Source organism: Pelodiscus sinensis, chromosome 6 (assembly GCF_049634645.1).
Source record: "Pelodiscus sinensis isolate JC-2024 chromosome 6, ASM4963464v1, whole genome shotgun sequence".
NCBI classification, from domain to species: domain Eukaryota; kingdom Metazoa; phylum Chordata; order Testudines; family Trionychidae; genus Pelodiscus; species Pelodiscus sinensis.
The window spans coordinates 108647540-108666117 of record NC_134716.1 but is presented as its reverse complement, the minus strand read 5'-3'; the positions used below and the strand labels follow the sequence as shown (position 1 = coordinate 108666117).

At 43.9% G+C, this 18578-nt stretch overlaps 1 protein-coding gene across 4 annotated transcripts in view; it reads right to left on the bottom strand.

The window, feature by feature from the left end:
* The window catches only part of PDZD2 (PDZ domain containing 2), a 309904-nt gene extending 291669 nt beyond the window's left edge, over positions 1 to 18235 (bottom strand). For all 4 annotated transcript variants that reach the window (XM_075932594.1, XM_075932596.1, XM_075932597.1 and 1 more), the window contains exon 1: positions 17282 to 18235. The gene's annotated coding sequence lies outside the window, so the exon portion shown is untranslated. The remainder of the gene's footprint in view (positions 1 to 17281) is intronic.
* Between the last annotated feature and the right edge of the window lie 343 nt (positions 18236 to 18578).

Sequence of the window (18578 nt, the reverse complement as noted above, 5' to 3'; positions counted from 1 at the left end):
TACCTAAACAAATAAACTAATGAAAGAGAAAAAGGCTGAGAGTTATAGGATGGCCAGTGACTCTGAGCTCATTTTTTTAGAACAGTGACAGTTATGGCCTGTCATGGACCAATCTTGGTCTATTGAAAAAATATATTTTATTGCCAATTTAGTACATTTTTGTCCCAAACTAATTTTCTTACTGATTCTACCCAGAAATTCTTCCCCGCTTTTTGCTCAGCTTGCTTTTTATAGGCTGAGCCTTGCTTCCCGAGAAGACAACGGGAGTGCTGTGTCAATTGCCCTGGGGGTAAACTCTGGCCATTTGTCGCCAGAAAGAAGCAGCACTTGCTTCTGCAGAAAGAAAGAAAAAAAAGGCAGTAATTTCAGAGGGCGCAGCTTGGAGAGGGGAGAGGAGCAAAGTACTATGGAGACCCGTGAAAGCTCACAGACAGACAACTTGTAAAGCACCTCGGCTAGAGCTGAATCTATCTTCCATGGGATAGTTTGGCTCCCTCCCACTTGTCAGAGTTCAGACACCTCGTGAGCAGCCAGCCCTAAGAATGCGGTCAGTCCATACAGCCACAACATTCTAATTACCAGTTTACCTTTCCTTTAGACTCTATACACCTTCATTCCATTTTAGCAGCCAGAATCTCAGATATTACGATTAAAGATTAATGCTTTTAACATTCTGAAAGCTGGAAATCCTGGTCTTTGAATGGCATGCAGGACACCATTTATTTTTAACCTGCCCTAGTGGTTTAAGATCCCAAACTTTAAAAGTGTCACTCCTCCCACATAGACTGGAATAGTCTTCTTCGCTTAGGCTGTTAGCTGAGTTTGCTGGGGCTAAGGGAGGGATTCCTTTTTTCCCTTTTATTAAATTATTCACTGTAATACATGAAACATGAAGCAGTAGCGTCTCTCTCCCTGCAATAATGAGTGCTGCCTGCTGATAACATAATAAGCAACCTCAGCAGGAGAAGTATAGAGGACATCTTCCTAGAGTAAAAGAGAGAAAATTGAAACAGGACCCAAAAGCAGCTAGATTTAAACTGATTTTATCATAAATAAAATAGACCAAGGCTAGCCAGTAAAAAAAAATAAGTACAGAGGAATTAAATAAGCTGAGAAACAATAGACAGCCATTTTTAAAACTTAGAAAATGTTTTCTGTTCTGAATGAATTGCACATTTTCCAAGAAACACTAAAATTCAGCATGCCGGCATTAAGCACGGCTTCGATATAGTGTCTTTGCTCTCCAGAGAAATCGAAGTTCAAGACTGAAGCTGCTACAGAAAGACAATTCGGTCCACAATTTTTCTGGTATGAAATTTTAGTAGCTGTTGACTCCCATAAGTGACTCAGGGTCACGGCTCAAACAAGAATAGTGATAGAAATATAGCCGTGTTAGTCTGGTGTAGCTGAAACAAAATACAGGACTATGTAGCACTTTAACCAGTCTTTAAAGTGCTACATAGTTCTGTATTTTGCTCAAACAAGGAGAGCCCAGATTCTTCAGTCACCCAAAATCCACAACAACTACTGAACAAAATCACAGCATATCACAAAATAGTCAGAATGACATCACACTGCAACATCAGCACCATGACACTATATAGCCACAACTCCTTACTGAAACAAAGCAGCCAAATATGAAGACCTGGCAAGAAGGTTTTCTGAAACTCTTTATTTGTTGGCTCGCTGAAATAAATCTCCTCCCCTGGATTATTTAAAGATGTTGGCTGGGGGAGTATATTAGTATTTATGTTACTGGGTGGTGGTTATTATTGTAAGTTTAATTACACAAAGGGCATTCAGAGCTTTTGCATATGCATTTGTTTTTAATATACATAAATCATGGCAAAAATGCTACAATTATTCTGTGAACCCAGTTGAAAGGATAGCCCCCCCCCCTCCCCCCCCCCCCAATCACTAGCTACAAAGGAAATAAAGAAAGGATGAGTTTCTCTTCTCTTTCTTCCTTCATTCCCCCCAGGTTGCACACACAAATGGATCTCACTGTTTTTCACTGCTGGCTCAGTGTTTTTCATCCCTTCCCCATTATCTTGCATGTGTCAGGTATGAAAGCAAGCATTCACCTCCTCAGGGCCACAGTCTAGGTAAACTACAAGCAGCTCCAATCAGACCAGATGACTCCCAGAGGCCTTGATAGCTCTAAAAGCCACAAGTTGAGTGTCACTAAACTGAACTAGTTGGGGCCAGTCCTATCTGGGCATTAAAACTGATGGTGAAATCTGGACAAATAAACTTCAATACCACACACCAGTAACAAAACTAGAAATACTGCATAGGAAGAAGGCTATAGACTACAAGAACACACAATAAGAAAACCTCTTTAGCTAAGCTAATTAGCAGTTTGGGAGCGTAAGTTTCTGAAAGCATCCTCCCCTTAGTTTCTGCACATTGTGTGCTTAGTATATAGTAGAAGAAAAACAAAAACTAAATCATTTGTTCATTTTACCCAGAAATACTAATCCTGAATCAGAATGTTAAGCGCACACAGGCTGGGAAAGGGGAAAAAAAAACCAGTCAATGTGACACTGAGCAGATGTAAGGTTTATAAAGATCAGACATCAGTACAAAGGAAAACGCTGATATACAGCAGTAAGAAATACCAAAAAAACCTCATGAAAATACAAGTGACAAGAAGCAGCAGTTCATACCTTTGAGGAAAGCAAAATGCTTCCTTACTAAAAACCAGCATCTGACAGCAAGAGAGAACATCTTAAGACATAAGAGGTCTCCACATGGCTAACCTTTACTTCTTGTTTCCTGCAAGTTGTAAAGTTAGGCTATAAAATAATGGTACAACTGGGTATGCCATACATGCAGTTAAATGCAAGTTCATGCCCACAGCCCAGCAAATTTTCAGATATTCACAGATGTGGTTGTGTAGGCGCAGATCTTTTTTGCAGCTGCAGATACCATTTTGTATTCATGCAGGGCTCTACTCATGTGTGCTAACAACTGTGTGCACAATCACAGCCACTGGGGAAACAATCTGTTTCATTCAGAGTTATTAAATCTGGGACACAAATGTCAGAAAATTAAAAAAAGATGGTTCTCCCAACTGCTGGTAGTCACTTTACTTGCAGTCTTTGCTGAGTACTGAGATACATTAGCAGTTCTGTAGCTTAAGGCAGTGTTGAGTTTTAAACAAGACTCACAATAAAATCATAAGGCAGCAGCAATGCTTGCAGTCTCAAATGTCACACTCCTAAAATTTCACAAAGGGCATCTTACTCCAGAAGAGTAATTTTTTAGAACAGTTATTTGGCTTCTTTGCCAGGAACTGATTTATTTTGCAACATGAAGGTCTATGGAGTGTGTCATCTTGGTGGAAAACGCCTCTGCTTTCCAGTGCAGACTGCCTAGCTTCCTAACCCTTCTGTGCTCCTACACTAGAAAAACTTAACAGCCTCTCAGACCCCTCCCCGCCATCTCCATCCATGTCATCACACTAAGTGGCCTGCTGGCAGCATTGCTGTATATGTACTTATCAAGTCTGCTAATTCACATAATAAAATATATAGAGAAACATTCACTTAAGACCTGCTCCCATAGGCAAGTCACTGCCTAAGGAACCATTAAAACATTCCCAGTTGTAATTTTGTCTAGCTGCTTAAAAACCCATGAATTCAGTTTGCTATACTCCTTTTGCAGATCATTTATGACAGCTTCACTGTTTACTATAAAAAAAGATAACTGACAATTACTGAAAGCCACGTCAGTCCCCTCACAGCTCTCCTTTCTCTATCACATCAAGCACAAACCACTTGTCTTCACCAAGGCCTTTGAGAGGGTGATCCTACCACACCCCTAGTCTCATCTCTATTGAGATGTGGACCCTTGTCTCCACTCCATCAGCGATGCCAGTTGTGATGAACCATTTCTCAGGTTTTCTAGTAAGCACCATACACTCTCTTCCATTATTACACTGTTATGATTGGGAGAAGCTCCCCATAAACCTCGCCAATTCAGTGTAGTGTCTCCCTTCAAATTCCTTAAACTCTCCTCTGCTGTCGTGCCTTCAGAAAACTTACCTGGCAGCAGGCATACTGGTGATCAGAATAGTCTGGCCCCTCCACATTTGACTGCGGTATCCAGCTGTTCTCTTTTTTACACTTAGACTGCAACATCTTCAAGACAGAAACCATCTTTTTCTTATGTATGTTCATACAACATGATTTGGTCCCCTACGTACTATCACAATAGAAATAATCTTTCCTTTCTCCTCTTATGCTTCCATCATGATGGCCTTTCCATGTCTCTATCCTGCCAAGCCAAACTTCATTTCAGAGCACCATCAACATAATGCAACTTTGCTTTCCTAGGCACGCATCTGGTCTTGCCAGGAATAAAATGAAAAGCTTTTTGCTTCTTGCAGGTGTGTCGTACATGTGAGTAGAACAGAATCTGATCATTCATTTTAGGATACCATCGCTATCGCTGTGAATGCTCAATTCATATGTGCAGAGATCTGCATTGCGCTCTACTTCCATCCAAGTAGTGTACATACTTGGCACAGCGGAGTGCCAAAGAAACAAAGTGAACTTCTAGAATAGAGAAAATGAAAGTGAGTAGGGGCAACTGGGAATTCTATCATTTAAAAATTAATACTTATGTTGAAAATGGAGTGTGAATATGCACTCATTTCTCCTGGCTTCTGGGAGACTTTGTTATCTTAATAATTCATATTAATCCAAACGTCTCCTAATTTTAAATTACTTTTACATTGTGCCAGATTTTGCCCAGTTATTCAAGAGGGACACACTAGTCTAACTGAACTGGATTTGGCCAAAACATCTGTGGAAACATTTTTCATGTGTTTATTTTTACGAGATGCCATCCAAAAAAAGAAAAAAAAAAATCACACTTCTGTCTCAAAGAGTTCACCGTTGACTGCTGGTGTAAACAAGAGGAGAGGGTTGTGGCCCACCCTATTTCTTGTGCTTTTGGCACCACTTTCGGTACAGTAAGTTTCATTGCACTTCCTGTTCAGTCAATTTCCCCTATTTTCATTGGTTTTGCTCACAGCAACATGGGACAGGTCGGGGAGGGGAGGAAAATGTGAGTTCCCCTGCCAACTCTGGGGTTTTACCAAGGCGAGAGCACCCATCCTGCAACTACATTTAACTCCTGTTTTTAAAATTGACATGGCCCCTGGTTCTGCAATTTACCATCTACTGTTACAGTACAGAGGCAGGCTGCTGTAAATTATTGCATTAGGTGCCAAATTAATTTTCTTCAGCTCTGACCTATTATCGGTATAGCTTATATCTCCCTTAAAAGGGTATCACAGTTTCAGGGGGAACTTCTTTAACCCTCCTCCATAGTTTGCTCAAGGAATCCCTTCGCCGGTCTCAGATCTCTGGCCATCACCTCTCTCTGAGCAGAGACCCACGTCCCACTCACTCCTGAACCTTGGAGGTTAGACTGGACCCCCCCTTGCACTCTGCTGTGATTATCCTCAAGCAAGTCTGCTCTTTGCTTTCTCTCGAAGGACAAGACAACGTTTTACTGCTGACCACACTGCTCTTTCAAAGCAAAGTACATTTATTTCAAGACAAAAGCATACAGAGAATACACATAAAACTGGCATCTTTATCAGTAGTGCCCCATTAGTCCTATAGAGACTGTGACAAGTTCCAGCCTTTCCAACTCACCCATAGAGTTGGGTCATTCCTTGGATCATTGCACAGATCATGTTTATTTGCTGAATCAAAATTGAAGTCCTCAAGTTTGTCCAAAACCCAGCTTTTATAGCCCCAAGGCTACCTGAAATGGGCAAAACCAGTCATTGGCCCTCATTCCAGGGGGTACCACTTCACAGTAGGGATGTTAAATTTAATCAATTAGTTGATGGATTTTCCATTGACTAGTTGATAAGCAGGGGAGCCGCAGTGGCGTTAGCTCCCAGTGGGAGTTAACCCCGCTGCGGCTCTTCTTTTTAAATGTATTAAAAGTCAGCAGGCTCTTAATACATTAAAAAGCAGAGGCACAGCATCTGAGACTGGGTGTGAGCTGGGAATCAGGTGATTCCTGGCTTGCATCTGGTCCCTGCTACTCCCTTGCTTCTCCAGCTCCCCCACAGAGGTGGTGCTGGGGGGGGGGGGGGAAACCGGCTTTTAAGTTGGCTCCCCCCAGCACTGGCTTCTGCTTTCCCTTTCTCCATCCCCCACCCCTTGCTACCTCTGCAAGAGGCAGCAAGGTGGGGGAAGCGACTAGTCAAGGGACTAGTTGACTATCTGATAAGCAGAAGCTTATCGGATTGTTGACTAGTCATTTACATCCCTACTTCAAAGGCTGGACAAATGCACAACCAGCCTAGGGATTCTGCATTAAATTACCCCCAAAGTTTTTAGTTCCTGGAGGAGTTGCAGTAATTATTTCTCAAGATGTAGAATACAATCTCTAAAGATACTGAATGCCTGTCACTGTGACATAGGGCTTATCTCACACACACAGAGGCTAGAAGAGATTTGGGCAGAAAAATAGCAAGAAGAGCAGCTACCGTGTCCCTTCTTAGGCCTTCCTCTGTTTCCCAGCACTCTCAGTTAGACTCCCTTGCACACTGTTAAGCAAAAACAAATAGGGCCAGCAGAACCATAGTTAGCACATTTACATTAGTTATACCACTTTACACACCATCTCTGAATTTGGCCAACAGACTTAAGGATAAGAGATGAATCCACTCTCTCATGCAGCTTTCCATCATGTAGAGAGAAAGGAAACAGGCAGGGACTCGGTCATGAAAGGTATCCCCACCAACGTTTTGTAAGTCTTTGTGCAGTCCTTCCCTTGAGATGAATAAAGTGGAAACGCTTCATTATATTGTTTTTCTTGCAATCTGTTGCAGAAAGACCCAACAACATTGCTTACATGAAACTGTAAACTGCGTTTGACTATTTATACTGTGAAGGAATAAATGCCAACCACATGTCCCAGCAGTTAAGAAAGGTTCCCTTCATGGTGGGGGAAGAATAAACTGAGCTAGTGACGCCAACAGCAGCAAAAGGGAGCGGCTACAGCAATGTCCTGAGTTCAGTCTTTTATAAACATGTAACACTGGTTTCACGTAGTTCACCTTCAGATTCCATAAGAGTTTGTGAAGTGTCCTATCAAGTCAACTAAATACTTTAACAACTTGAAAGAATTTGCAGTATTGGTTTCAGCAGCTTAAAAATACAATTAAAGATGATAAAATAAGCAGCTTCTCTATCAGACAGACGCAGAGTATTATATATTAGTTTATTACAAAGTAGATAACATTAATTCATTAATGTATTGTAGTATTTGTTTCCAAAACAGAATCCAAAATAAAACCAATCTTTACTTTTCCATATTTTGTCATTTGCTTGCACCAACATTTTGAGTGGTGTAACTACTTCACACTGGGTTCTAGTTTTGCCATGTGCAGGTAAATAAAATCCATTAATGATCATGCAATTTTAGTTCTCCTAGCCATATGCTAAGGCAGGAATATACCCAACCAAGCATTAAGGGAAAGCATAAAAAAATACTCAGGTTGTGTCATACCATTCCAATAAGAGAACTTCTTTGCACCATTAGGGTACGTCTACACAGCAGGGCTAAACTCGAAATGAGCTACGCAACTTGAGCACCGCAAATTGCATAGCTGAAGTCAAAACAGAATATTTCAGAATTAGGGTACGTCTATACAGCACTTATTTTGAAATACAGCACTCTTCCTCCGACTTCCCTTACTCCTCATACAATGAGGTTTACAGAAGTTGGAGCAAAAGCCCATTATTTCAAAATAATGGGCTTGCTGTGTAGACGCACAATATATTATTTCGGAATAACTGATGTTATTCTGAAATAACGCTATTGTGTAGACGTACCCTTAGAGAATATCTATGAAGGATCTGAAAGCACCTTACTAAATAGGAAAGGAAGGCTGAATTTATTGAGAAGTATTATCACCCTTTTACAATATATTGGGTTCCAATAAGTCAAATAAATAATTTACAGTGCAAGATTCTATTCTCTCACCCTCAACTTTTCTAAATTTTTCATATAGAGTGCAAGAAATTCTGTTCAGAGACTACTCGAAATAAGAAACAGAGACAGGATGTTAGTTCAGTGGTAGTTTTATGCAGCTGTTTTCCCTGAACATGAGGTAACACTTCTGACAACTACATTTTGAAGTGCAGTTCCAGATGCATGACAGAAACACAGGAATTATGCAGTTTATGACTAATGAAGAAACTTTGAACTCCAGTTCACTCTGAAATACTCTGATTCCCTCTCTCTCCCACCTGATTAACTTGTTAATACTTTGGAGAGTTGCATAGACGAATGAAGTGGTAACTTTGCCTTCTTGCAAACTGGAGCATTCCTTCTGGCTTCATATTGAGGCTGCCAAAATTAACCTAATTACTCTTAATGTAACTGTTCTTTGTTTTACATCAGTTATTGCCACAATCAATTATCCATTTAAACTGGACCAGGATATAAAATAGTGAACAGAGCAGTATGTTCTGGATGGATGCACCTAATTCATCAGACAGGCATCGGAGTCCCCCTTGATGAAGTAATTGTTCTTTAGCCGTGATCACTCTGGGAATCCAGATGCAACATTCGTATAACCAGCCTTTTACATGGATTGCTATGAGGCTATTGACAACAGAACAGACACTAGAGCCATCCCTAGACATGCTAAAAATAGATTAAAGATTATAGTGTTATTAGCAAAGATACAATGGGCGAGAGAAATGGACCGGATGACCCAGCAGGTCTTTTCCTTCCCAGTGCTCCTGGTGCTATGATACACAGTACTTCGATGTGGTAGTTTTCACTACACAGCATTAAATTCTCTGGCTAAAGCAAAATGAAAGGCAAAATGATAGACTAAAGAAAGTCCCTGAAAATAAGTCAAGAGCAACTGTTTCGATGCAGCTCCACCCCTGAGAGCACCAAGGGTATGTCTACATAGCAAAGTTATTTCAGAATAACGACTGCTATTTTGAAATAACTTCGCAAGCATCTACACAGCCAAACAGCTGCTTCAAAATAATTTCAAAATAGTGGACTGCTTATTTCGAGTTCTGTAAACTTCATTCTATGAGGAATAGCGTCTATTCCAAAATAACTATTTCGGAATAAGTGTTATGTAGACAGGGAATAAGGCCTCTTTCGAAATAGCAGCACCATGGTCAATATTTTCCCCCAAGTCTTTCTTTTAGGACTCCCAAAGGAAGAAGTTATTCTGCCCACCAATCTCCTCATTTTGTCCACCAATTAAGCCTACTTTCTGACCCACCATTTTTGGCTCTGGTCCCCACTTTTCTTGTTTACCAGGCATGATTAGAACATAGGCCTGGAATAATGTCAGGAAGCCTTTTGGTTTGGACTAATTACGTATTTGTTTCTCCCTTTCCCCAGTATCATTTAAGACTCCCAAAAGCATGATTTTAACAAAAGAAAGACTTTGGGGGAAAAATATTGGCCAGGGTGCTGCATCCTGGAGTCCCTTTTTTATCTAAATTTTTGATTGTTTCAGGCCTGACTGTACTTGATGGACATAAACGTGGTACAGATAACATACCTAGGTTGGTTTACGACCATCCAAGCACCAATTTCTAGCTCAGTGCATAAAGATGAACCTTCTCAACATACTTCAGGGGGACAGTATGGAGAAGTAGGGCTGCAATCAATATGGTGGCACCTAAATTCTCCTTTCACTGTGTCATCATTGCTGGTAAGTAGAGGGCTTGAAAGAAATCTGAAGCAAGCTACATATCCATAGTTAAATCAGCTGAGTGCTTGAGGTGCTCCCGGAATTGAAACATCTGGGATCCAGTGGAACAGGCTTGTCACTGGAGGCAGCTGAGCCCTGGAATGCTCACAGTGTCTCAGTGCAATAAAGCCCAGGTCTGCTACTTTGGATGTTAAGGAAGGGGAAGGTTGAGTGGTGAAGTTTTCCTTAATTCTCTAGGTCAGGAAGGCTTTGGTTGGCTTAGTGTCTGTTCAGATTTACTCTGTAAAATTGCATTTAAATTTTTAATTATAACTGCATCAAAAACCTTTGATTGATTCATTACTTATTTCAGTTTATATTATGGTCCTAAGCATCACTGTGTTCTGGTTCACATGTGATGTGCTGCCAGATGATAAATGTTAGAACATTTATGCTCCAGTCTCACATAATGCATGCTACACTGGAACATCAATAAGCTATTCCAGGTTTCTCAGATTTCAGTTTGAGGTGAAACTGACATCTAGGCTATGACAGTGAGGAGTCTTGTAGTACCTTAAGGGTTAACAGATTTATTTGGGAAGAAGCTTGCCTGGGCAAAGATCCACTTCGGCTGATGCATCTTGCCATCTTTTTTTCATATACAGGTTGAACCTCTCTAGTCCAGCACCCTTGGGATCTGACCAGTGCTGAACCAGAGAATGTGCCGAACAACAGGAAGTCAATATCATCTTCCATCCTCAACACTTCCACTGCTTACTGGGCTCTGAGGGGATATGTACGGGTAAAATAGGCCTAAGTAGCAGCACAGAACATTGAGAGCCAGGACTGATGGCTGTAATCAAACTTTATGGGACTGTGGGAAACTAGGACACACCCATGGTAAGTGGACATCCAGCCAAGTAAAATCATCCCAGACCACAGATGTTGCTGTGCCAGACTAGAGAGGTTCAACCAGTATTCATCAGATGCATTTCACAAAGTGGGTCTCTGCCCATGAAAGCTTATGCCCAAATAAATCTGTTTGTCTTTTAAGGTGCCATAGGGACTCCTAATTGTTTTTGCAGATGCAGATTAACATGGCTACATCTCTGAGACGAACCTAGGCTATACTTCCCTAATTTGTTTATGAAAAGATCATGAGACAGTATCAAAAGCCTTACTAAAGTGGAGCTATAACATCTACTGTTTCCCCCATCCACAGGGCTTGTTACACTCTCAAAGAAAATTATTAGGTTGCGTTGATAACAATTTGTCAGATTGTTAGTGTGCACTGCTCCTGTTAAATGAAATGATTCTTTCAACAAAAAGGGAACGCTCTTTTGATTTTGGTAGCTTGTGCCAAAGAATGTAATCACAGACATCACACACACTGGTGAACCTTTTTATAGTCAAGGAGCTATTGCTGAAAGATAACACACTGCATACTGGGTTATGACAGTCTTTATGCAAACACTAGGCCCAGAGGGATGACTAGCTGATATTAAATGGCTGTGATACACAGGAAGTTAGACTAGATTTCCAGCCTTAAACTCTGTAGGTCATATATTCCAAGAAGTCTGTTAAGATCAAACATTTTATTTTCTAAAATTATAACAGACTATTAATAAGGTTGATGTGGTCTATTCCCTATTATTTAATTATAACGCTGAATTCCTGTCCTCTTTTTTGCATATAGTCTACTGAGAATTAGCTTAAAGAACTGCTACCTCTTTCAGTGGGTAGCATTACTTGGTGGCTGCGAGTAATTGGACATGAAGTGGTAGCACCTTTAGTTAGGCTCTGGCTGGTCTGACAAACTGAACAGGGTTAGAGACTCATCCGTTCTGGGCAGGAGCGTACTGGCAATCAAAATAGGCCCGGGAAATGAGTTGAGAACAGCCCTCTCCATAACGTTACCCCTGCATGCCTCTCAAGCCCTGCCCCCTGCGTCATGTCCGGCACATGGTGCAGGCAGCGGGTCAGGCTTGGAGTGAGGGGCAATGGCGTGCAGAGGTGGAGCTGCTTGGAGTGAGGGGCAACGACGTGCAGACACAACAGCCCACCGGGAAATTCCTGGTACTCCGCCAGGCCCGCCCACTCCTGGTTCTGGGATAGCAAACTTTAAAAAAAAAAAAAAAAAAACACCAGTGTGCCCCAGGAACCACTGTCAGCAATCCAATATGTAACACATTCCTCCATTACTGAACATATTTTCCAGACTGACATTAGGGGGCACTGTGTGGTTGGAGGTCTCATGTTTCTGATGATGAATAAAAGCCAACTACCATATGTGGACTCAACCATGCTGCCCCTATATACTGTTTTCTATTTCTACTTCCCTGGTTATATTAAGCTGTCCACCTATTCCTGTTTGTATTATAAGATTTATGCTATAAAAACATACAGGCTGTGTAGCACAGCCAAGTTAATATTGCTGTTGGAACCTCAGCTTTTGCATTTCCCGACTTCTGCCTTTTCAACAGTGCAACATTAATGATGCCTTAACAAGTATTTTTTTAAAATACATAATAGTTTGTGAAAGGCATTGGAATCCTTCCAGATGAAAAAGTGACATATATTTGCTGTGGCCAGGAAATAGAAAATTCAGCAAAAGAATACTTTGTCTATACTGCCCCTCTCTTGCAGAAAAACATATGCAAATGAGGCTAACCATGGAATATTGCCATGCCTCATTTGCATAATTAAGGAGGCTCTGTTTTTGCACAACAGGCTTTTGCGCAAAAAAGAGCCATCTACATGGCTCCTTTTTGCACAAAAACTCCCTCTTGCGCCAGAGCCATTCTTCCGCGGAAAAAAAATGTGGAAGAATGGCTCTTGTGCAAGAGGGGTTTTTTGTGCAAAAAGGAGCCGTGTAGATGGTTCCTTTTTGCGCAAAAGCCTCTTGCGCAAAAATGGAGTTTTATTAACTATGCAAATGAGGTGCAGCGATATTCCACACTTTGCCTAATTTGCATATGTTTTTCTGCAAGAGAAGAGCAGTGTAGACATAGCCTTATTCTTGACGACAGGAACTTTAGAACAGTAATGCTTTAGAAGTGTGTGACACTTCAGCATAAGACTTTAGAAGTGTGTGACATACACAGCATATTTCTACATTAAATAGTTAATATTCCTAGGCATTAATTCACTGCAATTCAACCAACCTTTAAAGAATTGAAATGCATTTGATATCACTGATACTTTAAACAGTAACAAAAGCCAAATTACTCTGTCACAGATGTTATTTTACTTTGATTTTTGAAGCTAGAAGTCCGTTTACTTTTTAAAGCTAAACAAAGGAGGGGGAAAACCCTAAGATTTCAAAAGCATTCTGCAGACCTTGGCAGGGCCGAACTAAATAATGTCAGAGTTGCTCTATTCCGTCTTTCAGAGAGGATCCTGGGCAGTTGCTCATCTGACCTGAGGCTTGCGCAGTTCCATTTTGTCACCTTCTTGCTCAACTATGCAAGGCTAGGGGGGAGAGATAGGGAGATGCTTGCTGCAGTACCACAAATAATCAGATGAAACACAGCTTCAAAGAACCTTTTCACTGGACCCAAGTGAACTAGGGCCTTTTCTTTTATACTGATTAGCTAAGGCAGAAGCTTACTCTAGCTAAATAAATAGCTTTGAAGCAATATGGATGATAGACACTGTGGCCTAGTGGAGGGAACATAGTTCTATCTCAGAGATCAGGGCTTTCCAAACTTCCATGTGCCCTCTACAAAGTCATTTGACCTCTGTCTCTCAGTTGCTTGTTTTGCAAAATGGACATGTGCATGTTCCCTTCGGGAAATGGAGCATGCTGGTGAAAAATGCAGGACAAGTAATATTCCCAGATCTTGGTAACCTCTGAAAGTTTCCATTGATAGTTTTTCAGGTCGACAGTGAAAATTCATATCCTTAATCATGGAGAATAATTTTTTCCTCCCTCAGCTTCACAATCAGAAGATTGTGCCTGCTCCAAGAAATTGTCATTATTTGTAGCAATTCATTACTTCTGGCCTCAAAAGCTTATTTTTGCATGAGTCAGTGTTTGTCTACCCATGTTTATGTTTATGGCCCTGAAATTTTGATGGGTAAGTAAAGAGACACACACACAAAAACAGACGCCCAGAAATTCATAAAGGAACCATTATGAGTCTTTTAATCCAGAAACATTCACCTTAATCCACTTTTTCAGAAGATTTTAACTGTTGATGAAATTGACTAAATACCAAAACATAAGGTAAACCTCCTTCGGTGCAAGCAGTAGAGTCCATATATAATCTAAACACACTTGCGCATTCTGGTTTTAAGAAGGTTATTTCTGTAATGCAACTTGGAGAGGGATTCTCCTAATGACTATAGGCCCTTGCAGGATGGGAGAGAATTCCTCCAGAGCAGGAACTGAGCAAGACAGTCAAAAAGGTGCCCTACAACAGGCCCTCTCAGAAGTGGCAACATATGGGCAACCAGAAGCAACTGGTGTTTGCGGAGAGATGGGGTGTGGGGTGGGCCACTGAGAAAGACAGGGTACCCCATTTAGCAATTAAAATGGGCACAAGGGAGGGCAGTGCATCTCCGGGGTGCTACCACAAGTCACCTATGTAGGGGAATGGAAGGAATAGATTAGATGAAAGAGAGAGGAGTATGGGAGGAATGGGAGTGGAGGAGGAAACTATAACACATAATCTTGCCAATTCCAGGGTGCACAATCATCCACAGGCAGCTAGTCCATGCTGTTGTAACGTAGACAATCTTAAAACACTGCAACTACATGAGGTCAACAAGGGCGCTTTTTTGGGAGAGGGGGGCAGCAGCCGTGTGCACTAGAACGTGGCTTGCTTTTCATCCCATCTCTTCCCCCCCCTCCCGCCCACTATTAGAGAGTGAGGGGAAAGTGCTTGCATTCTGTGCATGCCCCTCACACCTGGCTACTGAAGGGAGCTCACCAGCCAGGTGTGAGCGGCATGCAAGGACCTTCCATTCACTCCCTGATAGTTTGGGGGGGGGGGGAGAGAAGGAGGAGGGATCAAAAGCAAGTCACATCCCAAAGCGCACGGCTGCTGCCCCCCTCTCCCGAAATGGTGCCCTTAGATGTCAGGCATCATCATTTCAGTCCCCACTGAGACCCCTCCAATTCTGTGCCTCCTGATAGTGAACAGTGGCTTTTGGCCAGTTCCCCCATGAGCTACAACACTTCTGTGCTTCACCTCCAAGACCACAGCAACAGATGAGTGTTTGCACGGAAATTCATGAAAACTGTGATGTACTGATGTCTTACAATTAGGGAGAGATCCACAGAAACAGCAAAGAGGGGCAGAAAAAGTGAAGTTAAGGATGGAGTAAGATCCCAGTTTATTCTTCCGAGCATTGATCTAAAACAGGATCACCAGAATGGCCCAATTGATGCACAGAAGGCCAGGGAAGGAGGGGCTTATGGGTCAAGTTCTGGCCCTGGGAAACAGGGGTGAGAGGCCTGGGGGCGGAGGGAGAAAGGAAAGCCAATCCCACTCTAGGGATGTGAACAACGAGTGGATGAGTCTCTTCCCCACCCCCCCTTGCTGCCTCTATCAGAAAGAGGCAGCAAGGGGGAGGAGAAGGGGTGCTTAAAAGCAGCAGTGCCACATGGAGCCTGGGGCCAGCTGGGGAGTCCCTGGGGCTGTTGCTACACTTCAAAGGCAGAGGTGCACTTATCGAGTAATCAAATAGTCGATGGAAATTTCATCAACTATTCGATTAGCCAATTAATCTGAAATTAACACCTGTAACTCCCACACAGCCTGCAGCAGTTGCTCTGGTCCCACAGGGCTGGCTGGGCTTAGCATACTGCTTTGGGAGTTGTGACCCAGCACACAGGGTCACAACTCCTCTCAGGTTTGGCCAAGCTGCCTCTCTGTCATGATGGCAGGGACTGGTCAGGCCAAATTTGAGTGAGTGGTGCTGTGATCAGGGGTGTCAGGTCTCGCAACACCACTACCACAAACTGTCAAGATTTACACATGGGTCCTCCTGAGCCAAACAGCTAGGGTGTGTCTACATAGCAAAGTTATTTCGGAATAATGGTTGTTATTCTGAAATAACTATGCAAGCATCTACACAGTGATTCCGTTATTTCCGACTTGTGTAAACCTCATTCTACAAAGAATAATGCCTATTCCAAAATAGCTATTTTGGAATAGGGGCTGTGTTGACACTCCACTTCGGCTATTTTGAAATAGCCCCTCACCAGAGCCATTCTAAGTTATCCCTCCTGGGGCTCTAAATAGAGATAGTATGTCTACATTAGGGAAACCTGCCTTGGATTAATTTTGAGGCTTCCCTGCAGTGTAGATGTACTATTTTGAAATAAACTATTTCAGAATAACTATTCCTAAAATAGCTTATTCCAAAATAACTGTGCAGTGTAGACATAGCCATAGAGAACAATTGTTCTGCTACACTTTTAAGGAGACATAGGCTATTTCAACAACCAAAGGTACCATTGAAAGACAAGCAAAGTTCTGCAGGCCACCTGAAAGAGAAGCAATATATTTAACATGCATGAGATTTTCTGTTTCAATAGGTTTTAAGGCCAGCCCTTGATGTTTTCCTCACCCTTCTGTTGTGGTTTTTTAATTCCTCGTAGGCTGCTTACACCATTGTATATATCAAAGCCTGGTTTGTGTAGATAAATGCATTTAATGACAAACTATTTTCTGGCAATAAAAAAAAATCAGCCAGATGTTTCATGCTGTCTGACTTTATTAGGTTGCTACAGAAAGGGAATTACTTGCTTTAAAAAAAAACTCAACTGATTTCCTGCTTGCTAATGTCCCCCAGATTCCATTCCACTGAAGGACAGTCATGCAGGTAATTTTAAAATGAATTAAAATCCACAATGCATGAGAAATTAATTAAAATCCTCAAGGCAGAGGTTGTTGCCTGCTACCATCTGTGAGTGTCTCTATAATCTACTGCAATAGCATGTGGCTGAGAGTCCAGGCACTTGTATCCAGGCAGGAGGGTGAAGGACACTGGTCCCCGTTCCTCCAGTATCCTACCAGACTCAAGATTTCCAACAAATTAAGGTGCATGTTGTTAAATGATGCCTTGCTGCACTTATTACTTCTGCACGACTCAGGTTTGTGCTAGTAGGTGGGGAAAGGTGACCCCAGTCTTTTATAGTTCAGATAATGCTGGCACTAGAGATTTTACCAACGAACACTGAAGGGTGAAATCACACAAAGGTCTGGAAGCTGCAGATCACGGTAAACACCTAACATATTCAGCAAGTGGTAATGCAAACTACAGACAGATACACGAAGGAGAGTTGGGCGGATTTCGATATACCCACGAAGTTACTGGATGCTTAGAGAAAAAGAAAAGAGCTGTGAGGAAGGGTTCATTTAATTTACTTGACTTCTACCAAAACCGATCTCCCGACTGTCACATTTCTTGACAAGCCACAATTTAAAAAAAAAAAAAAACAGACATTTGATTTCCCTGCCTCCTTCCTCTGCTAAACCAGCGCCTGGTGTCATTTCTGCGCCGACTGATCCCCTGCAGGAGGAGAGGAGAGCAAAGCAAAGCAAAGCGGGATCCACTCACCTCCTGCCACCAGGTCCGATGGCCAGTCCCAGGCGCTGGCTCTGGGCTCCTCCGGCCAGTCCCAGGGCGGGGGGATCCGGGCTGCCAGCGGGTAGAGCACTGTACTTCTGTCCCCAAGCTGGGGGGCGGCTCGTCTCTCGCGGGCGGGCGAAGGGGGCTGGGCTCGCCGGGCTGCGGTGGGAGCGGACGCTGTGCCCGGAGGAGTGCGGGGTCTTTCCCCACCTGTTTTCCCGAGTGGGCGGGGCTGCAGGGCCCCTCCCCCGGGCTGGCGAGACGCTCCCGCTACAGGTCCCGGCTCTGGGGGCTGGCTAAGGCTTCGCTCGCTCCGGCACCAGAGGCCGGGCGACAGGCTCCTTGGAGACTCTGCCCGCGCCCCAGGCGACCGGCTCCCAGTGCGGCGGTGGCGGCTATTTATATCCCGGCCGGACCCCTGCCCCGCCCGGGTGACAAGTCCCAGCAGCTGAAGTTCGCTGCGGTGCGGCTAGTTACGAAGCCGGGCTCCCCGGTGCTGGGCAGAAGCCGCGGGCAGGGGTGGAGCTGGCCGTGCAGCGGGGCCCCGGGGGTTCCTTGCCCAGCGGGGCTCGGGCAGGGAGCGGGGCTGCCAGCCCTTCACCCCGCCGGGCCCGGGGGCAGCAATGGGGGGAGCGCGCCGAACTTGGCCCTTTCCGCAGCCGGGAGACCCCCCGTCTCCCTTTCTAAGATCCCCGCCCCGCCCCCGGGCTACCTCGCCCCCAGCTGCACAGCGGGATTCCCTACGAGCCCCAGCTCCCCCTGCAGCGCAAGCTCGGACACAGCGGGGGGTGCTGCCCCCACGTAGCCGCAGGCAGCACTTCGGCCGGGTGCAGGCTCCCCGCAACACCCGCTTTCCCGCCGACTCAGCCTCCCTCCCCCAGGGCAGCCTGAACCCCGCCTCCCCCTCGTGCGGGGCGTGGGAGGGGCCAGATCCCCGCAGAAACGCCGCCGTGGGCGGGGATTCCCCTTCCGCCTGAGTGACAGAATAGGCGGGGACTCCCTTCTCTAGAACGAGAGGCGGGGATTCCCTCTTGAGTGACGTGAGTGGGAGGGATTCTTCCTTCGAATTCCCTGTTCCCTGCGAAGCTCCAGCGCGGAGGTTTTCCTCCCCCGGCGGCAGGGGGCTGCGCTTGCCAGGACGTCTTTACCAAGGGAAGGGGGCCGAGAGCCGCCTGTCCAGCCCCACAGCTGTTTGCTCTATTGGCAGCTGTGTAACCAACTTGACAGGCGAGGACAAACCGTAACATGTGGCTTGCAAATACCAAACAAGCCGGGAGTAACGTGC